Consider the following 27,207-nt stretch of genomic DNA (forward strand, 5'->3'; position numbering starts at 1 on the left):
TCAATTGCTTGAAGGAATGCTTGAATGCTTGAATGTTTGAATATTGCTTCCGCATCTTTTGCACATATATGTCCTCCTCCTTCTCTCCCTTTCTAGGAGAGGGAAAGTAGTTTATATACTTGTCAATTAGGGCTGATAGACTAATTTTTCCGACCTTAGGCCGACCTAGAAACATTATTTTCCAAATTGCAAACTTAGAGACCCGATGCCCAAAAGAGACCGGGCCTAAAATAGGACCAGGGACCAAGGCGTTTGGCGCCATGGTCCCACCTCCCGGGACAGCAGGGTGCAAGGAGGGATCATGCCAAGGTGCAGAAAAATGCAGTTTTTAGTGTTGTAAACAGGTTTCAGGGTCTCCATTCAGGTTTAACGTTGCATCGCCATCGTGAAGACCCAAATGCAGTCGAAATTGCAAGTGTCACAATTTTAGGACGCTACAAGAGGATCTTTTGATGAAATGAGAGATAGATTTGGAGATGAAATTATATACAATACTCTCAGGGTTTATTTTCTGGAAATACCAAACTGGTGAAAAGACATTTTTCTATATGTAATCAGCTAATTATCTTATGCTTATTTCAATACAAAGATCAAGTGTTTTTCATCTCTGATGGTATTTATCTTTTTGATTGTTTGATTAGTTCCCTATGATAAATCTATTCATTTAGCTTGTTTCAATGTGATATCCTATGTTATTATAGTTTGGGTTAAGTTTTAGTTTTGATTATTAGTTTGAAGGATTGGATGTCAAGCTTCATTTTGTCTTATTAGTCTTTCAAAGAAAAGTTAAATTCAACAAGACTAACTGCAACATTATGTCAGGGGTAAAGGCACCGATCTACTATTGTTTGAAGATAATTTAATCAGGTGTTTTCAGAGTAATCTCAATTAAGAAATCTGTAATGTACCCACTTTGAAATAGGATTCAATAATATATAATAGTAATGAAATTAAAATAAAAAAGATTAAAAAATTAACATTTAAATTAAAATATAAATTAAATATAATTAAAATTTAATATTAAGTTAATGAATGATCAAAAGACATAAAATGAAAAGGTGTGACTCCCTCAAACATGAGATATAAAATGGAGAAGAGAACCTTATTTGAAAGGGGAATAATTGGGGAATGAGAGGTATAGATCTTATTTAAATAAGAAGTGCAAATCTGATTGTGAAAGGTTGTGTCGCTTTCAAAGGGAAGAAAGAATGAAGAGGTTCACTCTTTCAAAGGGCGCTAGCTAATGGTGAAAGGGTGTATCTCTTGCCAAAAGGCATACATGAAGAGAATTTGATAGTAATATTAATATAAAACATGGAGGAAACTATAGGCAATTGTAATCTGGTCTGTGCACACGACAATCACATCCAAGCTTCCGCCCTTTTTCTAGTATGTATTTATGTTTAGCACTTGCATATACTACAACCCCTGTATTAGTCTCTGTATATTATTGGTCCAATACTTCTGCAATAATAATTTCTTACAATAATAATAATAATAATAAACTTTATATATACATATATATTAGAACAATCACTGATATTCAATGGCCAATGTCACTTGAAGATAAAACTGGAAATAATCTGAAAATTACTAATTCTCTTAAATTGTAAGTGTTGACAGATAAACTAGAATTTAATAACCATTCTAATTACTAGTAATAGATTAGATAACTGATGATATTTTGAGCACTGGTAACAAAGTAAATAACTAGTAATAATCTTAGTATTGACAATAACTTCAACAACTCATAATAATTCAAACAACTAATAATAAATTTGAATGCTAGTTGTGATTCAAATATTGATAATCTGAATAAACTAAATCAATTCATATAAAGTAGGAAGAACTACTAAAGGGCACCCAACCTGATAATATGGGTAGGGAGAACTACTATAGGGAACCCTACATGATCATTAAGTGGGGAGAACTATTGAAGGGCACCCTACCTAATAAATGGGTAGGGAGAACTGCTATAGGGCACCCTATAGGATCATTAAGTGGGGAGAACTATTGAAGGGAACCCTACCTGATAAATGGATAGGGAGAACTGTTATAGGGCACCCTACAAGATCATTGGGTAGGGAGAACTGCTATAGGGCACCCTACATGACAATATTGGGTAGGTAGAACTACTGTGTAAGGCACCCTACATGGTTATATTGGATAAGGGGAAATTGTTAGACAGTTCAAATAACCGGAAGACAATTGAGAGGGGGGGTGAATAAGTTGTTGCCAGATTACTAGAACCTTAAGCAATTAAAAATTTAATACCTGAACCCAAAAGATCAATATCGAAATGCTTAAACCAAATACTAAAATCGCAAATAAACCAATTAAGCATAAACAATAATCAAAGAATAAATACCATCCATATGACACCAAGAATTATACATGGAAAACCCGGTAAAGGGAAAAACCACAGTGGGAAGCCTACCCACAGTCTGATAATACTTTTGCAGTAAGTATGTGAAAGACAATTGAGGGGCAAGCACTTGCAGGAAGGCCAATAGCCTAGAGCACACTGCTCATCACAAAAGGAGTCTCACGAACTACATAGAAATCCAGACTACAATCCAGAGAAATGAATGAACTCCAAAGATAGCATCTCTTATGCCTGAATACAGTTTTGGTTAAGCTCAATACCGGAGGATGAAATCCTCTTACATAAACCCAACTTGATCACCAATGATTGACCAAATCCTCTACTTGAATGATTATTACATTATCTATTCCTTACATATCCATATCCCATTCCATGATGATCTACAATGAGATCTTACATCATATATATACAAACCCTTGACCATAAACAATAAGGTCAACCACCAGACAATAAACCAATTACATAATTATAAAACATGTCAGCCAGAGACCAAACAAATAATATCCAACCCATAAGACATCTTGGAAACACATTGAGAGGTCCAATCCACATGTTACATTAAGTTGGTCCATAACCTAGATACATTGGGACCCAATATAGGTCCATACACGCCAAAGAAATAATCCCAATCAACTAAGTCTCAAACATGATCACCATCAGCATCCTGAATCTTCACTAGAATCTGCACCAACACCACTTATGCAATTCATCAAATATCTTCATCAAAGCTCTATCGGTGAAACCCTCGCCGAAACCACAAACCAAGCTTTTCTAGCAAATAGGATAGTATCTGATCATCAGAACAAAACCAACTAATTGAACATGAACATGAGTAGCATGAATAATCCAATTCCTTAACCCAAACATATCGGAGTATACTAGATCATGTTGGATCCAAACCAACTAGAAACCCAACAGCCTATCAGGACCAGAAGGATATCGGTAAACAACCAAAACATCCAGTGTTGACATCAATAACAAAACATCAATGCAACAGATAATCAATTCCTCCAAATGGTCAACAATCTCCCCCTTTGGCATTGATGGAAACACTAGATGTGAAAAACATCCAAGTGCCAGGAAATGCCAAACAAGTCTCCCCCAATGGAAGATAGCCAACAATCTCCCATACCAAGATATAGAAATGAAGTTCTGAAATAAATACCAAACTCCCACTATGAATGATATCTCTGTAAAGCTCTATTTTTCACATATACCTCTCCCCTTTGACATCAATGCTAGAAATCTGACAAAAATATCAAAGTAAAGACAAAAACCACTGAAACACAAGGCTAACTACTCCCCCTGAGCAGTAGCATCCCCACATCAATGTCAGAATGAATAATATCTCTGATAATGCATATCGAACTAATGTCAAATAACATCAATCAGTTCTCTGTCAGAGGGGAACAAACCCCTAATATGTCTCTCAAGCACTCAAATGATTCTTTAGGCAAAGGCTTAGTAAAAATATCTGTAATTTTCTCTTTAGTGTTCACATAAACGAGTCTAACTTCATTTTATTTCACCTTCTCCTTCAAAAAGTTATACTTGATAGATATGTGCTTTATCTTAGAGTGAAATACTGGATTCTTTGATATGTCAATAGCAGCAGAGTTATCACAGTGAATAACTACCGGTCCAATGCAATGCACTTTAATGTCCTTCAATATTTGCTTCATCCATAGAACCTATGTACATTTAGTAGTAGCAACAATATACTCAACTTCAACGGGAGATAAAGAAGTACATGATTGTTTCTTGCTAATCCATGAAACAAACTTCTTTCCAAGAAAGAAAGCTCCACTTGAAGTACTTTTTTGGTCATCAACATCACCAGCCCAATCTGCATCTGTATATGTACATAAAGCAAAGTCATCATCCTTAGGGTACCACAAACCATATCCTGATGTACCTTGCGAGTATCTAAAAATTCTTTTCACCACACTCTCATGATTTTCTCTAGGATCACTCTGATATCTAGATGTAATACAAAGAGTATTCATTATGTTAGGCCTAGTCTGAGTCAAATATAGTAGACCTCCAATCATAGATTTGTATCTTATAGGATTTACCGGTGCATAAACATCTTTACTTATTAATTTATCACTTGTAACCATTGGAGTGCTTACCGGTTTAGAATATACCATACCAAATTTATTTAACAATTTCCTAGCATACTTAGTTTGACAGATGAAAATACCTTTATCAGTCTGAGTAATTCTCAAACCTAAGAAAAATTTCATTTCCCCAATTATAGACATTTCAAATTCTTTCTCCATATTCTTAGAAAATTCCATGCACAACTTATCTTCACCTCCAAAAATGATGTCATCAACAAAAACTTCAATAATCAATATATCATCATCAGTGACTTTATAATATAGATTACTGTCAGCATTACCTTTAATGAAACCAAGCTTCAAAATATATTTATCTAACCTTGCATACCAAGCTCTAGGTGCCTATTTCAATCCATATAAAGCTTTCCTTAACCTGCAAACCATGTTTGTATCATCTAAAAGTGAAAAACCAACAGGTTTCTTAATATAAACTTCCTCATCAAGATCCCCATTCAAAAATGCACACTTGACATCCGTCTGATAAATCTTGTAGTTCTTATGTGCGGCATAGGCAAGAAATAATCTTATAGCTTCAATCCTAGCTATCGGTTGCAAAAGTTTCACCATAATCAATTCGTTCCTTCTGAGAATATCCTTTACAAACCAATCTAGCTTTATTCCTTACAAATTGTCCATCTTCATGTAATTTATTCCTAAAAACCCATTTAGTTCCAATAAAATTCTTATTTTTAGGCTAGGGAGCTAAAGTCCATGTGTTATTTTTTTCAATCTAATCTAATTCTTCTTCCATAGCTTGCATCCAACATTCATCTTTACATGCTTCAATTACTGATACTAGTTCAACTTGATAAATTAAACATACCTCATTAGATGCCAATCTCCTTCTTGTCATCACTCCATTGTTCTTATCCCCAATGATCTGGTCTTCTGAATGATTCAGTCTCACATATCTAAGAGTCTTCTGACTCTCTGTTCCTCTTCCCGGTTCTTCAGTTACTATTGAATTTTCTGATACTACCAAAGTAACTAGTTCAACATTTTGTTCCGGTACAGGTGTTACCAGTTCAATCATGATCATTTCCACTGTCGGTTCTTACTCATAAACTTTGATTTGACTTCTATTCAGCTCATCCACCTTGACATTAGCACTCTCCACAATTCTTTGCAATCTCTTGTTATAACATCTATATTCTTTGTTTTCATTAGAATAACCAAGAAAAATTCCTTCATCACATCTAGGATCAAATTTGCCAATGATATCATCTATTCTGATATAATATTTACTACCAAAGATTCTGAAATACTTAACTATAGGTGTATTGCCAAACCATAATTCATAAGGTATCTTACCAGTTTCTCCTTTGATATGTACTTTGTTGAATGTATAGACCATTGTACTCACTACTTCTCTACAGTAGATATGAGGTAGACTAGATTCCATCATCATTGTTCTAGCAACATCCAAGATAGTTTTGTTCTTCCTTTCGACAACTCCATTCTACTGAGGTGTCTGGAGAGCAGAAAATTGTCTCCTTATTCCATGCTTCTCACAAAAGTTAGTAAACTCATCGGATGTGTATTCTCCACCATGATCTGACCTTAAACATTTAATCTTCAATCCTGTCTCTGTCTCAACTTTAGCTTTGACAATTTTAAAATTTTCAAAGCCTTAGATTTCTGTATTAGAAAAGTAACCCACATCATTCTAGAATAATCATCAATGATTAGCATAAAATATCTATCACCTTGAAAACTTTTAACTCTAGCAAGGCCGCACAAATCAGTATAAATAAGATCAAGAACATCATTAGATTTATCGTGTATACTCTTAAAAGAGGTTCTGACCTGTTTTCCCATTTGAGATTTTTTACATACCGGATTATAGGGCTTCACAATGTTAGGTATATCTCTGACTGCCTTAGTTGAACTGATCTTTATAATGCAATCAACATTCACATGACATAGCTTTTTATGTCATAGCCAACTCTCATCAATTTGTGGAATCAAACATGTCTTCTCACCGAAATTCAAATGAAATATATTACCTTTTGTTTGTGTACCAGTTGCAATCTCCAAACCATATCTATTAATGATTTTGCATTTTCCATCCTTGAACTGTAATTGAAATCCCTTATCCACCAATTGTCCTACACTCAAAATATTATGCCTTAAACCTTCAACATAATACACAGTATTAGTATTGTGATTACCATCCAATGATATAGTTCATTTTCCCTTGATCATACATGCTTTGTCATCTCCAAATCTAACCAGACCGCCATCAAATTCTTGCAAAGATAGAAACTTCCCTTTATCTCCAGTCATATGATGTGAACATCCATTGTCAATTACCCATTCATCCTTATCTTCAATTTTAGCAGCAAGTGCCTTCTCTTTAGGTACATTCTCTTCCAATGCCAGAACATCTTCCTTGATAGCTAGAAACACTCATTCCTTTCCATTGCTAGAACCACTAGCAGATTCTTATGTCAGTTCATCATCAGAATCAGTCACACCTTCCTCATCCTCTATGTAGCATGATTTATCTTTGGTTTTCATGTACTTATAGTTGTTATGATATCCAGGGTTAGGCTTAAAATATCTTCTAGCTCTCTCTTCAAATATTGAATTCCTTTCAAGACATCTAGATGCAAAATGACCAACCTTATTACATGACAAACATTTAAAAGGTGCTTTTCCTTCATACGTACTTCCTACCGGTCCCTTCTAGCAAATAGGGCTTCAAGTTGCTCAAAATATTCATCTTCTCTCTTTGTATCATCCAATTCCCTTGCATATAAAGATTTCCAATCTTGCTTGCCGGTTGATGATGTAGATGCATGAAAAGTAGGTTCAAACTTCACAGCTCCAGAGGGTCCAAATTCTTCAAGCTCAAAAGTGGATAATTTCCCAACCTAGGTATCTCTATTGACAAAAGTATTAGCCATTGTTCTCAATTCATTAATTGTAGTAGCCTTCATCTTGTAAGTCGGTGGTAAAACTCTCAGAACTTTAGAAACTATTTCATCTTCACTCAAAGTCCCACCACAACCTTGAATTCCCATCACAATCTCATTTACCCTTTTCATGAATGCATTAATCCTTTCATCTTCTTCCATCTTCAAGTTTTCATATCTCACCCGGTAACCATCAAGTTTAGCAATCTTCACAGTAGGTTCACCTTCATTAAGAGTCTCCAACTTGTCCCATATAGCCTTTGCAGATGATTTGTTAGTTAGTCTCATTATTTGTTGATAAAAAAGTGCACACAAGAGGGCTTCTTTTGCTGTATAATCATTCTCAAGCTCCTTATCCAAGTTTGTCGGAGGAGGATTGTCAGATGCCAGATTATGAGGTGTAACACCATTCTGTGTGGTCTCCCAAATCTCGTTACCGAGACATCTCAGATGATTTTCCATCTAAATCTTCCATACTTTGTAATTTGTTCCATCAAGCCTAGGAATATCTCTCTAAAACATAGCTCCAGATGAACTAGAACTGTTAGTTGCCATAGGATCTTCCTCAAGTGGTTAAGCTTCTGCAGAGAGGACCAGAGCTCTGATACCAATTATTAGACATTTCAAATAACCGAAAGACAACTGAGAGGGGGGGGTGAATTAGTTGTCACCAAATTACCAGAACCTTAAGCAATTAAAACTTTAATACTAGAACCCAAAAGATCAATACCAGAATGCTTAAACCAAATACCAAAATAGCAGATAAACCAATTAAGCATAAACAATAATCAAAGAATACATACCATCCACATGACACCAAGAATTATACATGGAAAACCCGATAAAGGGAAAACCACGGTGGGAAGCCTACCCACAGTCAGATAATACTTCTGCAGTAAGTATGTGAATTATAACTGAGGGGTCTGCACTTGTAGGAAGGCCAACAACCTAGAGCATATTTCTCATCACAAAAGGAGTCTCACTAACTACATAGAAATCCAGACTACAATCTGGAGAAATGAATGAACTACAAAGATAGAATCTCCTATGCCTGAATACAGTTTTAGTTAAGCTCAATACTAGAGGACTAAATCCTCTTACATAAACCCAACTCGATCACCAATGATCGACCAGATACTCTACCTGAATGATTATTACATTATCCATTCCTTACATATCCATATCCCATTCCATGATGATCTACAATGAGATGTTACATCATATATATACAAACCCTCGACCATAAACAATAAGGTTGACCACCAGACAATAAACCAATAACATAATTACAAAACATTTCGGCCAAAGACCAAACAAATAATATCCAACCCATAAGACATCACAAAAACACATCTAGAGGTCCAATCCACACGTTACATTAAGTCGGTCCATAACCTATATACACCGGGACCCAATATAGGTCCATACATGCCAAAGCAATAATCCCAATCAGCTAAGCCTCGACTATGATCACCATCAGCATCCCGAGTCTTCACCAGAAGCTGCACCAACACCACTTATGCAATTCATCAAAGATATTCATCAAAGCTCTATCGGTGAAACCCTCATCAAAACCACAAACCAAGCTTTCTAGCAAACTGGATAGCATCTGATCACCAAAAAAAAACCAAGTGAACATGAACATGAGTAGCATGAATAATCCAATTCCATAACCCAAACATACCAGAGCATACTGGATCATATCGAATCCAAATCAAACAACCTACAGGGACCTAAAGGATACTGGTAAACAACCAAAACAACTAGTGTTGACATCAATGACAAAACATCAATGCAACACATAATCAATTCCTCCAAATGGCCAATAGAAATGGTCAATCAAGACACCCCACCAAATCCTGCATCACAGCTCACTAACATAATTTATGATTCTATCTCTGATATTATTAGAAGGATCCCTCTTTACGTTATATGCAATTAATTCTGTATATAGTCATTTATATGACCATTCCTTAATGAAATTTGTAGCACCTTCTGAGTTTATTTTTGTAGGTTTTTAACTATAGCAGATGGTAAGGTGTTTTATCTTAACCCCTACACTAAGAACTGAGATCCATAGCTGGGATATTTTAAGGCATTTTATTAGGGGACATTACAAAATCATACTTATAATAAAGTAACCTTTTTATTTAAAGCGTTCATTTACAAGCAAGCAATTCAAAGTTTTCAGTAATTATTTAATTGAAGTGACAATCTCAGGAATCATTTGCCCTCTAATGCACATAAAATTTAGAAAAATTCAATTCCAATCAAGCATACTTAACAACAATGGGATTAATACCCATCAAAAGTCTCTTCTCAATCTTCAAAACACCCTTCAAGACAACAACTTAATAAACACCAACCATACTTTGAGGAAGACAAACATGGCAAAGTCTGCCCTTACCTTATAATGAATCCAATCGCTCTAGTCAGTCTCTTGATATCATTGTTACAAATTTATCCTCCAATTTATAGAAAGATCAAATGGTTCAAATGAAAGTTATGATAATTCTTCCAAAACAGCTATAGGATACAAGAAAGACAATATTAAGATAAACTCTACAAGATACACATTATGAAGAAAACTAGTCAAAAAATTTTATAACATCAAATGAAATATAGTTTTTTATTAGATTCTACTTTATTTTAAAGTTATATACAATACCTAAATTTCTATTAACCCATAACAAATTACGCAACTAACAAATAAAATGAGATTAATTATTCATATTTCAAGCCTCCAACTCAAAACAATTCTACATGATAGAACCAATATCCATTAGGACTCGTTTCACATTTTGTATTATGATGATGAACTCAATGTGTCGGGAAAAATTTATGGGTTGGATCACTCGGTAGCATATAATTTTGATTTAAGGATAGTTGATAAGAGGATGATAGATGGCATACTAGTGCTTGGAATTGGATAGGATGAATGTTAGTAGGCACGTGGGCATCTTTTAGCACTTTAGTAAGGATCTCTTGATGGATAGATGATAATTTTAAAATATCAAAAATAGATCAATCAATCCTTCTGGGAGAAGAACATCTACAACAGGGATTGTGATGTGTGTTGTGTCTCTTGGTCGGTATCTTTTGAATCCATTGGTCATGGTTGCAACATTATGTGGTCCTGGCAAAGAGATATTATCATTGAAGCTTCATTCACTAAAACATTTCCTTAGTCCAGATGGCAAGTATGAAGTTGTCGAACAGGTAATGGTTACAGTAACCAACCAAGTTGGTGTTGACATAAACCTAGCAGCATCACATGAATGGATGTTTTCTCCTCTGCAATTTGTAGCTGGCCTTGGACCTAGAAAATTTGCTTCCATACAAAGGGTTATTTTCAGGGCTGGAAGGGTTTATAGTCGAAGAGAATTTTTGACCCCTCTAGAAGCTATGAAGTGACTTGTCTTTATAAAAGTTGTTGGTTATTTAAGGGTTAAAGGGACTGGGCAAGCAACTTTTGGGAACCATGTTATGGATCCATTGGATGATACTAGAATTCATCCAGAGTCATATGAACTAGCCAAGAAAATGGATGAGGATGTATACTGTGAAGATGTAGGACATGATATAGATGATATGGATGAGGAAACACAATAAATGGCAGTTGAACATGTCAAAAAATATCCCAATGTGTTAAAGGCCCTTCATATTGATGAATATGGTAGAAGTGTGGAATAACGGACATCCAATAAAAAGAGGGAAACTCTTGCTGACATAAAGATTGAATTAGCACATGGATTTAAGGATTGGCAAACATTATATAAAGAGCCATCCCAAGATGAGGAATTTTATCTGCTAACTTGAGAAAATGAAGAGACCCTTTCAATAGGGAAAATTGTACAAGCAATTGCCCGTAGAGTCCTAAATAATGATATAAAAGTTGCTTCCATACAAAGGGCTATTTTGAGGGCTGGAAGGGTTTATAGTCATAGATAATTGTTGACCCCTCTAGAAGCTATGAAGTGACTTGTCTTTATAACTGGAATTCACATAATGGAGAGGTTAAGGAGGTTGAGGATCCATATTTTGCCAAAGCAGATACCATTAAACAAAGTGAACAAGAGAATGCAAGGAAAGCGAAACAACTTGCAAAATAATCTTGATGACAAGAAAGAAAGGACCAACCTCTTGTATAGTTGTTGTCGAGAATCTATCTACAGCAATTTTGCCTGCTTCCTCCCAATTTTTGCACCCTGAGCTCGCGTATAATGATGGCGCATAATTACTTTTTTCTAAAAAAATACCACGTGTTCGTCAAAATTCTGACGTGAAATACAAAATCTACACTATCAGCAAAAGTCAACTCGATGATAACACACGAGTAGAAGCATGTGATCGAGATAGAATACACTGATGAAGTTCATCAGTAGAACGCACACTAGTGGCAATGGAGAAATCTTGTATTGTCGATAGCCGATGATGCCATCGGTAAGACTTATCCTGCTGGACACTGGCAAAAGTAAAATGCATCGGCAAAGGTTACAATGATAAAGGGTCAAAGCTTATGCTAAGGAGACATAACATATCGGGAGGAGCTATGTTTAGGGAAAAGACATTGGGGAAATTATACCCATCGCCTGAACACATTTTAAGCTATCCTGATGCTCGATGAGACTAGCAGGATAACTCACACCGATTAGCAGGAAGAGAGGTCATCGACTTTTGTTATCCCGATAAGTAAGAAGAAATCAAGAGGCTGTGAAAATCATTGGACCAACATATGCCAATGGAATTCCGATGTGAAATACAAAATTTGCACTATCGGCAAAATTCAACCCGATGATAACACTCAAGTAGAAGAATGTGATCGAGATAGAATACATCGATGAAGTCCATCGGTAGAACACACACTAGCAGCAATGGAGAAATCTTGTATTGTTGATAGCCGATGATGCTATCGGTAAGACTTATCTCGCTGGAAACTGGCAAATGTAAAATGCATCCGCAAAGGTTACAGCGATAAAGGGTCAAATCTTATGCTAAGGAGACATAATGTATCAGGAGGAGCTACATCAAGGGAAAAGACATTGGGGAAATTATTCCCATCGCCTGAACACATTTTAAGCTATCTCGATGCCCGATGAGACTAGCAGGATAACTTGCACTGATCAACAGGAAGAGAGGTCATCAACTTTTGTTATCCCGATGAGTAAGAAGAAATCAAGAGGCTGTGAAAATCATCAGACCAACATATGCCGATCAACAGGTAAAATCCATGTTCGTCGGGATGTCAACGTGAAATTTCAACACGTCTGAATTCCAACGAACACGAGGTATACTTTAAAAATAACAATAATAATTTGACAAAGCAAAAGAAATCCCATAGCTGGTCGGAAATGTTCGTCGGTTTTTCCTCCAAATTCCGATGTGAAATTTTAACATGGCGGAATTTCGACGAACATGGGGTAATTTTTGAAAAAAAAAAAAAATTAATCTGACAAAACAAAAGAAATCCCATAGCTCGTCGGAAATGCTCGTCGGAAAACCACTCCAAATGTACTAGTGTGACACCAAAACTTGAAACCACGTGCATTTAGAGACCAACTATATATAAGAGTGTGAGAGTATGAAAGACAAATATATTAAAATTTTAAACTCCTTTATGAATCCATATAGGATGTTATCAATAAATTGAATGAACTAGCCTTCTCTACATGTGAGAAAAGGTATAACCCCCTACAAAACACTTCAATAAAAATTATTTCTCTACACAACCTATATTAGTCACTAAAAAGATTCAACTCTATAGAATGAATGATGTATACATATCAACACAAATGGATTGGTATAGTTAAAAGCAGAGAAATATCTGGGAGGTATGGATTAAATCTTAGAATGGGAAATCGCGAGTGAGGGGATTGAAATTTCGGAAGGGATGGTGGAACGTGTGAATCTCCTTCCCTTTGTTTGTTGGCAAGAGGACGAGTTGAAGGCAAGGTGTAGAGCTATGGCATGGCATGGCTGGGAGGCATTTAAGACCTTTGTTGATTTAATACGAGTTGAGGAGGCTCTTAGAGCGGTGCACGAAGTGGCACGGGTGGAGATGGGCCAAGAGTTGAGACCACGAGTGCACACGGAGGAAGCTATTAAAATTTTGGTCAGGTTCAAAGATGAACCTAAGAATACTTAGTTGTTTAGTTAGTATAGTTGGTGCTAGCTTAAGGTTGTTTTAAAAAAATCACAGCGATATATATTTTTAATTTATTGTATAAGTGATAATAGATGAGATGTCTGTATATGATCTATACTGTTTATTCAAACTCTTCCATTCTGGAGTGATTGTAGAGGGATAAAGGGGGGCTATTCTCATATTTTGACTCTGTGGGTGGTATGTTGTGCAGTCGATACTTGTTGGGGTTTTTTTTGCAGTAAGTACTCTTTTTGATATATCATATTAATAAATTTTTATATATTACCGACCAAATAAAACATAAATGGATTGGTATGAGGTTGATATCCCCACATCTCCTCTCTCCACCAATAACTATGAATGTGATTTCCAAATAATCTGATAACAAAATTCAAAAATGGAAAATAAAATTACAAAGTAACAAAGGATTTATGGATGGTGATAAAGAAGATAGTTCCACTTAGTCAAAAACTATGGTTGCAATGAGCGATGGGAAGGATACAATAAGAAGGGATATGAAGACAAAAGAAAAATCCATCCTCCTCCCAACTTATACATGAGAACCTACAAAATTGTAGGCGTGGAGGAAATGATGAGGCTAAATTTAGCTAGATCAATTTTATAAATAATGTATTTTTTATGTGTCCACTCCTTATTTCATGTTGAATTGATATTTTTTTTAAGACTTAGTTATTAATAACTTGAATTGAAATAAACTACATAACTTTGGTGAGATAAATTATGGTCAATATGATCCAAATGCTAACAAACTATTGTGAAAAAGGTTTATTTTTTGTTGAGAAAGATGTTTTAGTGACTCTGAGCGGACTCTATCTAGCCTAGGAACTATTTGACAATATTTGAAGAGTTTGAGCACTAGACACAATTTTATGAACTCTAGAGGCTATAGGCTCCAAAGACTTGACAACACCACCAAGTTCCATCAAACTCTAGAATGAAATGTAAACTCAACCATTTGAGTTTTTCATTCCTCATGTATGGTAACAAGATTAGAAAGCTCGGTAACTCTTTAATTTATTAACTATATAAATAACCCCTACCAATGTTATTCTCCCATTGGGAATCATACTTGAAGGCATTTTCCGTATTGTTTGTTAGAAAATAGACATTCCATTAATACTGTAACAAACTTATGTATTTCTATTCAATTAATAATCATTGTAAATGCATGCTCAACACATCATTATATTATAAGGATATGTGTTTTACTTCCTTTTATCATTGATATCATACAAAATAGAATTATCATTGTTATCCTTTTCTTAGTTTAATACAATATAGGCGAATTTTTTAATTATGGGATGTATGTGATTATACAAAATCATGAATGACATAGTTTATTTTTTTATTCTTAAAAATTGTTGAGCTTACTAATATGATTTAAAACAGTTCCAATCGATTTATGGAGTGTTATTCACTTGATTGGAGAGGAAGAACCCATATTATTATACATAAGTATTTAAAAAGTTTCTTGCATGAGTAGGTAGGAATAAATAGCTTTGTTCATATAGTATAACATATAGGTATGTTATATTAGTTATCATTATGCGTGGATGCAAAATTATTGCATTTTTAAATCTTACAAGGAAATTTAGAAAAATAAGAGAAAAATATTAAAATCTCATCTATTTCACTCGGTGTTTATTCTTCAATAAAATATCAATGAAATTCTCAAAATTATTTGTGATTTTATCTTCCAAATAGTATTTGAGTTGGTTAGAGAAGTTTATTTTTAAGTATTGTGTTCTATAATTAGTATTTTGTATTTAGCATAAGCATTTGCATTTCATAATTAAAATTTAAAATTTAAAATGAGCATTTTATTGCCTAGTTAATCCTTTAAAATTAGTTCGTCATATTAGTGTGTACATCTATTTCCTTTTAAATGGAGTAGAATAACTTCTAGGAAAGGACCTCAAACTAACCTCTTGCAAATAGCCTTTGAACACCCTTAGATTAATAAAGATGATTATATATATTAAAGTACAAGGTTCAATGACATCTCAAAAGTAATGATGTTATCTTTGAGGATGGGTAGATGATGATTATGAATGAGAAATATTTAAATGGTGAATTAAGGTGATTATTTCTTAAGTTACACTACATACCTTAGTCTCCTCTGAACTCCTAATATGAGTCATGCCTCAAGAACCCCTATAGACCCTAGTTTGAATCCCCTTTAAGTGATCCCTCTCTTGAAGTGGTACTTTAGGTTTGTAACAACTATTACTAGATAATCTATTTTATATTTTTCACATAAATACATTTAAAATTCGTTGTAACTTATAAATTATTATAATAAAATTTTAGGGGTATTCTCATCCCCTCTTAAAAAATAAGTTCAAGTTCATCGAGCATAAACCATGATCATATTGATCTCTTATGCTTCTATAAAGTGGATTTCATCTTAACTTTTCCTTGAAACTATTTAGAAATTGTCGCATTTTATCCACCACTTACTATCATGGAAATCATTGTGTTTTTGTTTATTATCCTTTTTTTATTTAAATTTTACTATCACCTTAGGTTTTGAACCCTCAAACGATTGTGTGTTTGTTTTACTTATCATATATAGATAGTTAATAAGGTTTTTCTCACTCTATTGTCCTAATGAGTTTAGTGATAGGTCCCTCCAGCAAGATTGGATATGGAGTAACTTAATCAAAACAAATTAGGTGGCATATGGTGAATCCACATGAATTACCACCACTCTATCAATAGCTACATCAATACTACAAAGTATCTAAAAGATAATTTAAAGCTTAGGTCCTCAATTATAAATGCTTTGGTGTATTTAACCCTTTCCATGGAAAGAAGAGTGTGTATTTCCCACATTGGTTCACTTAAACCAAATGTAAATTTGACATATTTTGTAAACTTAGGTAAACCATTTTTATGTCTCTCCTTTGAATTATTTTCCCTTCCCTACTATTCATCTTGTTCATTTAGATATCATCACTACCTTTTCTAATTATCTTCGTACATTTCTCTATTACCAAGTTACTCATCAACTCACAACAACTTTCTCTCTCCCCTATAGGCTCAATACCATTCATATTCTTTAACCTAATCATTTAGCATCCTTATAGGTCATCTAAAATGTTTTTCCTATGCCTACTATTTTCAAACCTAGATTAAATGGTTAGAAAAATTTCTCACAATATGCACTACTTTCATATGGGCTTATAAGCAAGAGATATCCTAAAGAAAAAAGAAATTTGAGAAAAGTATTTAAACATGTAAATGATATAGGTAAAAACCTTCTTACTTCTTCCCCCATAAATATCATGTCTAGCAATACTTAATAGCCACTAAAATTAAAACATGACAACTTGAAGTTTTAGAGGCAATGATTCTTAAATAAGGTCTAAGTTAAACTGGATTAAAAAATTGTGACCAATAAACTAAATCCATCTTCTTTTTCATTCAACATAAGAATAAATAAGAAAATGTGTCATCTCTATTAGATATAAAAAGATAACTTTATACTAGTGATGGAGAAATCAAAAAAATCTTTGTATATACTTCTAGAGCCTATTTTGAAACCTATAGTGTCCCTCCCTAATTCTTCTTTTGATTTATGCATTGATAGACTTATTTAGACTCTTATGTGATGTTTTGGTTAATACTTATGATTTTATTTATATCTCAGATGCTTATTGATGATGCTAGACATTTCATATGGACATTGATATATGGTGATTTATATTGGATGATGATATATCTTTGGTTACTATGATGGATGGATTTACATTTGATTATTGATATCCAATCATTTTTCATGGATGGAATATATTGCTTATGAGGTTATGATGGAATCCTAATTATGTCAGCCCCACTTCATTATTATATTGATGAGATGTTGTTATGTTCATTATGACTGTCTTACTACTGTATTCATGATAGAGACAATGTCACATCACTCATTGCAAGCATGATATGACGTTGTGATTCTCTCTCACTTGCCTGATCATTTATGATATATGTTATTGTATATGTTGTCTCGTGGTGGTGGTTGCAAGATTGTAGGTACTAGACATCAACTCCACCTGGTCTCACATGTATGAGCATGTCTTTATCCCAATGGAAAGTTGATTGGAGATGGCAAGGGTTCCCTCTTCACACTCTAGGCTTAAGTTGATATCCTTGTCAGTCTAGTGTCTTGTCATGAGTCATCATTTTAGTATCTTGTGATGAGATGTTTGGCCCTATGTCGGGTTGTCTTGTGGAGTTTTGATTATTATTTTTAACTTATTGATATAGTTTATTAATATTTAAATTAATTTAATGTATGATTTGATATTTAATAATTAATTGGTTTGTATAGTATTTATTATTTGTTGTTTAATTATTTATTATTTGAGCCTCATGGATTTATAAGTCATTCATATAGTTTTTGGCTTTAATATTTAATTTGGGGTATTTATTTGTATTTCTCTTGATTTATTTTATTATTGGGATTTTTATATTTTATTGTGTCCATGGCTTGTTTAATTATTCGTTATTTATATTATTATTCTTTTCTCTTTTTACTATTCGGGTTAATTAAATATTATATATTATATTGTGGTGGTGGTTGCAGGCTTGTAGGTACTAGACATCAACTCCACCTGGTCTCACATGTCTAGGTGTGTCTTTATCCCAATGGAAAGGGTTCCCTCTTCACACTCTAGGCTTAAGTTGATATCCTTGTCAGTCTAGTGTCTTGTCATGAGTTAATTAAATATTATATATTCTAGCTACTTGGCTGTGAGAATTGGGTAAGTAAATAATATTATTTTATATTTCTTACCTCGAATTTGATAGAGGGTTGGTATGAAATATAGTATTTTCGATTATTTTAATTGGCTAGATTTTGGCTATAGTTTTTGAATAAAAATTATTTATTGTGTTTCTAAGTTTTTGCTCGGGTTGGCTTTCGGGAACAATTTTTTGCATATTGAGGATTTTGGTTTGTTTGCTTGGGAGCTTGATTGGATTGGCTAGACATTTGGATTTACTCTACTTTGAATTTGCCTTGTCATAACTTCTATATTCCAGGTTTGTTGATTTTCTTCTCCCTTGCAATTTGGTTTTTGGAAAGATTGTATGCGGGTGTAAGTTGGAAATAATTATGATTATTATGTTTATAGAGGTTATATAATAAAGTTGGGGGTTAATGTATATATATATATTTCATTTATTGTTGGAATATTGGGTCATGAATGGCTTGTGGATTTTCTGAGATTGTTGTAGCTCTTTGTGCACCCGATTTTGTGTCTAGAAAATGTTTGATGTTGTCTGGTCATTTTGTTCTATGTATCCTGGTTTGATTGTTAATCTTTTGGAGTTCTACTATTTCTGAGAGAATTAGAAATCTTCTTCTCTATGTCTTCAGTGTCGAGTCGGTCATCTGAGTATCGTCAGGATGAGTTTTATGATATTTGGGAAGTATCTATTTTGTCTCGATTAAATACTTATTCTTGATGATGCTCTTGGGTTATATTTTGATTTACACCCATTTTGGACCCTCATATTTACACTTATGTGTTTTAGCAATCTTGTCATATTTATTTATCTCCATATTTCTAATTTTAAACCTTATATGCACTGAACCTCTTATCAAAAGCATTGTTCTGGTGAATGAGTTGTTATAATAATCATAAGTGCTAGAAGTACTTGTGTATGTGTTATCACATTTGATGAATACGTTATTTCTTATTGCATAGGCACTAAACTAGATGTCAAATGCACTAAATAAACCTTCAAAAGTACTGAAGTAATTTTCATTAATGCTATAAAGTTTAATGAAGGCGCTAATCTAATTTATAATGCATTATTCTACTTTGTTGATTATTTTGGGTCGATTTTGGATTTCTGAGTCAGTTTTTTGTGTTTGTTTCTTGTACCAGAGGTTGTGTTTTTGATTCCTTGAGTCTTGCATAATTGATTTATTGATCAAAGATGCTATTTGGCTATATTTTATATGGCTCCAACAAGTAGATATGCTTGATTGTGGAGGTTGATGTATATATGTGGTTGAGCAAGGCAAAAATATGCTTGATCTTGTTATTGATTATTGAGGCTCTTGGTTACTTCATGCAATTGGCATTATGGCTTATGTCTATTATTGGATTCCATATCTCTATGCATGTGGATGTTATTTATGAAATGCATTTGTATGGTCTCTTTGTGTTATTGTATGTGGATACCCTAAGGTCTTCGAGCATGGTTAGGGGGAGTGGACTTTCATGTGATGGTTGAGGGTCATGAGAGATAGGCTACTAAGAGGTTCCTTGAAAGGATGCTTAGAGTCTAGACCACCAGGGTACATTGAAATTTTTCCTTGTTTAGATAAGTGATAACCTTAATAATTAATTAGATGGGTTGGGTAATTAGGATTCATCTAAACAAGATAATAATTTGGTTTGAGCCCCTGCACTTAGTCCTAGGGAGGAGGTTTTAGGATAAGCTTGGGAAGGCCATAGTGATAGCAAACCGAACTCCCTTGAATCTTTTAGAGGTTGAGAAGGTTCCAAATGTCTATCAAGGTATGTTATTATCCCTTCTTTGTGAGGATGGCATGCAATGATATGACTATTAGGGTCTAGCATTATCCCTTCTTCATGAGGATAGTGTTAGGATTCCCACAGATACTAAGAGGGGGGGGTGAATTAGTATCTAACTGGTGAGTTGAATTTCTTAACTTAAAACATGTAGAACATATTATAATAGTGTACCGATAAGCAAGAAATAATGCAATAAACATAATTAGAAGCAACCACATGGAAAACACACCATAACACAATATTTTAACAAGGAAAGTCGGTGTGGGAAAAACATCGATGGGATTTGTGACCCACAATATTCACTTACTGGCCAATAAGAGAATATTACTTACAAAAGGGGCCTGCACATGCAGGAAGGCCAAGTGCCTAGAGCTCACTACTCAATGGGAAGTCTCACTGACTTACAAAATGGATTATATAAATCCAGTGTCTTGTACTGCTTCAGAATAGCATCTATAATGCTAGATCCAGTACAGGTTTTTGCTCTGCTTCTTACATAAACTCTTAACCTATATTTTGCATAATAGGTTTGCCTAATTACATTCTTCTATACATCTTCCTTTTTTCTTTTTTAAATGTCCTACAATGATCTCTTATATATATGAGTCATTTTACAATGTTGCCAAGTTGGCTTCTAAAGATTTTACAATAAAAAAATATATATATTATAACAAAAATCCTGTTGGCCTTTGTGTCGATATGCTTCATTTCTCTGTTGGTGTCGGTGTAGAGTATGATCTTGCTAGTGCTGGTGTAATGCCTTACCAGTGCCATGGGATTGTAAGGTTGTCATCAATGACAAAACCTTCAATCACCTACAATGTCTCATTGGAGTGTGCATATGGCAACAATCTCCCCCTTTGGCATTGATGGCAACACTCATGAGAAAATTCAAAAGTGTAACCAAAACTTGTAATCCAAAAATGTTTCCAAAAATATGTTACCAAAAGTATAAGAACTCCCCTTGAGTAGATAAGTCTTCTACCGGTTATTTTCTCATACTACTACTCCCCCTTTGGCATCAATGACAAAGGTTGTCAAGGTGTCAATAGAGTTGTAGTCTCAACCTTGTAACTGGGTGGTTACAATTTGAAAAAGATCTGCCAAAATCAAGTTGATACTTTCCATAAACTTCTTGTTGTCCTTTATTGATGTCTCTGTTCTTTGAATTGTACCAGTGAGGTGTTGCGTATGCTCTGCCGGTGTTCTCTATCCTTGTACTAGTGCCTCAGATATTTCCTTTCGCAATGATGCTAGATAGTCCAATCTGGGACTCACTCTTAGTCTCTGATTCTTTGCCTTATTCACTATTCTCTCCTTTTCTCTTCCAAACTTAAGTAGCTCTTCCTCAAAACTTGTTATCCTTTGTTCACAAACTGATAATGTATCAGGTGAGTTAACAAAATTGTCAGCAAGTTTATTGATTTCATCCTGTATCTTGCTCATTTTCTTATCTATGTCAACTGTTAGAAAGTTTGTCTTGCAGATGTCTCTATATAGAGTTTTGAATTCCTTCGGTGAGTTGCACAGTTCCGGTAGAAGTGTGTCAAATTCCCTAGTACACTTCTTTATTTGATCTTCAAAGAATTTTTTCTTTTCAATTTCCAACTTATCCTTGAATGCTTCTTCCTTTATTTGCTCAACAATCACTATATTCTCAGTGATGTATTTACCCAAAGTGTCAAGTTGGCTTAAAGAATCCTTATTGTCTATGTTGCAGTTAGGAGCTATCATCTTCAAAATTGGGATTGTGTCATCTATAGCTTTATAAGTCTGTGAACTACAATCTGTTATCTTTTTAATGGAGTCCAAAAAGTACTTTAGTTACATTTATAGATTTGTAACTTGCTGAGGAGGAACCTATATTTTGAATTCCGTCGGTGGAGGAAGTAACCAAGCTTGTAGTGACCTCTGGTAGGTCTGTCTGTGTTTCCATTTCTTTAAGAAATCATTTTTGTACTTCTCCTGTTGTCGGTGGCACCATTTCCATGTGAACCTATTCCTGTTCCGAAGCCTGTTGCTCTGCATTATCAATCTTATCAGTTGTCAGTGGCTCACTAGCCATATCTATCTTGTCGGTTGTGTCCTAATCTATCATAATGTTGACTATTTGAGTATCAACATCTACTATGTATAAAACTTCAAGATCAGGATTAGTATCCTCTATATCCATGCTCTCATCTATCGATTGATCTTTAGTTGTTGTTATGGGTGGAGTAGTCAGAGGCAGTGGGAGTAAGTTGTCTTTTACTTAGATGCTCGAAGGTCCACCAACCTTTCCTTTTCCTTTGTCCTTGTCCTTCTGATATACTTTTATTGGTCTGGGGTTCTTGTACTCTTCCTGTTTTTCCTTTTCAACAAGGAATATATCCCATGCATTTTTTGTTTCCTCTATTATCTCTTTTATTCTTCCAATCATTAATCCAATATGCCGGTGTGCAGTAGAGAATACTGACCAATTGGCTTCTATAATTAAGTCATCTATTTCCTTAGGTGAGTTTACTAGGTAAACAACAAGTAACTTCTCAACTTTAATTTTCTTATCAAGCTCTACAACAACTTGTCTTCTTGCTTCCAATCTCTTGAACAGTTCATCTGGTAGTTCATCTACCACTTCCATTAAGAACTTCTTATAGATGTCAGTGTAAAATGACACTGTTTTCAACTTGTTCTTTCTCATCTGCTGGCAGTGTATCATATACCTTTCCTATGTTCTTGAGTTTCCCTTCTTTTGTGATTTCATTTAGCAATTTGTCAAGAGGGGCCATGTTTTGTTTATTCCTTTTCTTCTTTGGTGTTAGCTTTTTCTTTGGTGTTGTCTTTCTAACTGAAGACCTCACTGCCTGTTGTTTTTGTCTAGTTCTTCTAGGTGAAGATGTGGATGCTGGTGAAGGATCCCTTTTCCTTACAACTCTTTTGAATATTGTAGGCATGTCATTCTCTGAAGAAGTAGCTACCGGTGATAGGTGAGTTTCAGGTTGTAATGTTACTAACTCATCCTCAGTGATGCCGGTTTGTTTCAATACATCTTCTTTGATAGCCTTAGCCTATCTAGAGCCTCTTCTCACAACTGCTTCAACCTTTTTCACTCTTTTCTTAGATTGAATTTGATTTTCTATGGTATCAACACTACCAAATACTTCTTCCTTTGGTTCCCTGGGTGCTTCAAGAAGTGCTTTAGCATAAGTCTCAATGATATGATCATCGGTCTCATAACCCATCTCAATTACCCAAATTGTTCTTGGGATAACTGCTTCCATCCAGATCTCATCCTTTTTTATCACAAAACATATGGCATCCTTGTATTTGTTTACAATCTTCTGTGACAGTCTAATTCTTTTCTTCATCCTAGCCTTTAGTGCCTGAAAATAGTCATGGATATTTTTTTCCTTATTTTCACCCATGTTGTTGAATAGGCCTGTTAACTATTTCCCTACCGGTATATCAAATCCAAGGTTCTTATTGCCTATATCGGGAACTTGTTTGGTTATATGTAGCATCAAGCATACAAGTAGATTACCAAACCTAAAATTCCCTTTCTTATCCTTCTTGATTTTACCTAAGTTATCAATCAAATCATCTTTTAACCATTCACATACATCAATTTTCACATTGTCCTTAACCATGTCATAAGCACTCTTTATGCATAAACTAGAAACTAAGTTAAGTCTGTTTGCATGAGTTGCTTTGTACCCTAAAATCATGCTAACAAATCTCACATTTATATTTATCACACCATTAACCCTTAGTGACCTTTTGTCAGATGTTGCACTAGTTAAGTTCATTACTAGGTCATTTGAGACCTTCTTAGTCTTGTTTGGTCTGTTACCGGTGGAAGGTAACCCTATTACAAATTTCACAGCTTGCTTTGTAATTTTATGAACTAAATCAAGCCAAAAGAATGAACCATGTATCCTACTCAAAACTATCCTAATCACTTCCTTGGGAAATTCTAGAATGCAGAGGATTTCGGTGAATCCTAGGGTTTCAACAATTTTATGTTCAGGTTTTATATTGCTGGAATTGTCACATATAATAGTTTTATACATGTTTTTAATTTCTTCATCTCCTAATTCCTCTCTATTGCAATGGATGTATATTCTGGGATCTTCTACAAAAACAACTCTTTTTGGAATTTGGGAAAAAGCACCTACATTGTCGTCCTTCTTAGCTATTTCGGGAACTAGTTGAAATACGGGCCTAGGGCATTTTATAACCTTGACTATTATAGGGTTTGCTATGAATTCAGGTGTAGAGGAGGATGCCACGATGATAAATACCTTTTTCTACCTTTGGATGGATTGATTGCTGAAGTTATTTGCCTCTTTGCTCGAAATGCCTTAGCTCTACAAATTTCACGCTCTTCAAATGTTTGAAATCTCGATGAAGTGAAATGGAGCCAAAATCACAAATTTATAATGTTTATTTGCCATCTACCACATTTAATGCATGTTGGTTAAGTAGTCACTTAACATTGTCTGCCAATATAGAAGTAATTTCCAACTTCTCACCATTAACCGAGGGAATAACATCATATGTCTCATTGATTGCCAAACCCTCAAAAAACATTTCTTCAATTTGATGAAGACCTTCCTGCCGATGGAGTACTGCTATGTCCTATCGGTGGAGGAGTATTCCTAACAATATTTAGGTCTGACTTTCTAATCCATTATTTTGAGAATTCTTGCTTAACCTCTTCAAATTTTTCTTTTCCTTTCAAACAAGAACTTTTGTTGTCTGTCGGTGATCCTATACTTCTATAGAATTTTGCAATATGCCCAATCTTATTACATGCATAGCAAGTCACATTATTCTTCTGAATAGCTTTACCATAACCTATGCTGATATGTGTTCTACATTGATTAGATAGGTGTCCAAATCTTCCACAAACATAACATCTCACATTCATTCTACAATTTTCAGAGTTATGACCAACTTTGTTGCATTTTGAACATTGATCGGTGGGTGTGTTGATGTTCTGATAATTTCTAGATCTACATTGATTTGCTCTATGACCATACTTATTACAGTTAAAGCATTTTCCATTGAATTTATAAGCATTAGGTTGCCTTACCGGTTTGCTATGATCCTGAGTGTTTGCAATACCAGAGCTTTCTCCTGCCTCAAAGCCAATTCCACAGGTGTCACCATTAGGTTTCTAAATCTTCAATAATTCACCAAGTTCTTCTGAGCTTTTCTTGAATTTTTCTTTATGTTGATTTGCAATATCCAGTTCTCTTTCTAAGATCTCTTTCTGTCTCATCAGTTCATTTGAGTCATTCTGTGTATGCATCAGATCTGTCTTTAATAGGTCATTTTCATAGCTAAGTCTTGTGTTCTCATTTGCTGCATCACTTATTCTTCTGGTCAATTCTTCTTCATTCTTCTTCCTATCTTCAATTTCCTTGTAGAATCTCATGGTCATGTCTTACATTTCATTCTTTGTTGTCATGTCCTCTTGTTTCAACTTGCTTATCTGATCATTAAGTGATTATTTTTCATCATTCTCATTTTGCATCTTTTCACATAATTCTTTTCTCTTGTTTCTTGCAATGGTAAAATTTTCTTGAAGTGCCTGAATGATATCCTGAGCTACCTTTAGATCATCTTCAAGTTTAATGTTTTTTAATTTCTCTGTATCATAGTCTGGGAGAGCTGCTTCTAGTTGCTTCATTAGATTTTCCATCTCTACCGGTGTCAAGATCTTCCTCAAGTTGTTAGGCTTTTGAAAACAGAGGACCACGCTCTGATACCAATTGTTAGGATTCCCACAGATACTGAGAGGGGGGGGTGGGGTGAATCAGTATCTAATCGGTGAGTTGAATTTCTTAACTTAAAACATGTAGAACATATTATAACAATGTACCGGTAAGCAAGAAATAATGCAATAAACAAAATTAGAAGCAACCACATGAAAAACACACCATAAAACAATATTTTAACGATGAAACCCAGTGTGGGAAAAACCTTGGTGGGATTTATGACCCACAATATTCACTTACTGGCCAATAAGAGAATATTACTTACAAAAGAGGCCTGCACACGTAGGAAGGCCAAGTGCCTAGAGCTCACTACTCAATGGGAAGTCTCACTAACTTACAAAATGGATTATATAAATCCAATGTCTTGTACTGCTTCAGAATAGCATCTATAATGCCAGATCCAGTACCGGTTTCTGCTCTGCTTCTTACATAAACCCTTAACCTATATTTCGCATAATAGGTCTGTCTAATTACATTCTTCTATACATCTTCCTTTTTTATTTTTTAAATGTCCTACAATGATCTCTTATATATATGAGTCATTTTACAATGTTGCCAAGTCGGCTTCTAAAGATTTTACAATAATAAACAAAATATATTATAATAGAAATCCTATCGGCCTCTGTGCTGGTATGCTTCCTTTCTTTACTGGTGCCAATGGTCTGAGTGTCGGTGTAGAGTCTGATCTTGCTAGTGTCGATGTAATGCCTTGTCGGTGCCATAGGATTGTAAGGTTGCCATCAATGACAAAACCTTCAATCGCCTACAATGTCTCATTGGAGTGTGCATATGCCAACAGATAGCATGTGATGACACTCTTTCCCTATATGTGTTCGTCTTTCTTAATACTTTGTTGTTGATATGCCTTTGGGAGTTCTATGTTTTATGATTAAGCCTTGTGATGCATGATTTGTCTTGTTGATTATGTGTTACTTATTTGTTGTAGTACTTGAGTTATTGTAGTCTCTTTGGTTGTTAGGTCTCAGCCTAGGTTTAGAGTGTGTGTAAGCCCTTGTGTCATCTCCTAGCATGGGGGTGGTTCCTTATAGTTCCACATGGTCAGTTGGTTTGATGCCTTCTTTCATTGGGATGTTCTCATTGGAGGCTCTTGTGTGTGGATATGGATTCATATCTCTTCAACTTATGGATGGTTTCTTGTAGCAGATGGATGTATCATGATTCTTGATAGTTATATTAGAATGAAAAGAGATTATGTATCTTGAGATAGTTGTAGTTGTGGAATGAGAAAATGTGTCTTTATATAAAGGATATTTTATTCATATGTATTGGAATTATTGTAATAG

This window comes from Cryptomeria japonica, chromosome 5 (assembly GCF_030272615.1).
Source record: "Cryptomeria japonica chromosome 5, Sugi_1.0, whole genome shotgun sequence".
Classification (NCBI taxonomy): Eukaryota; Viridiplantae; Streptophyta; class Pinopsida; order Cupressales; family Cupressaceae; genus Cryptomeria; species Cryptomeria japonica.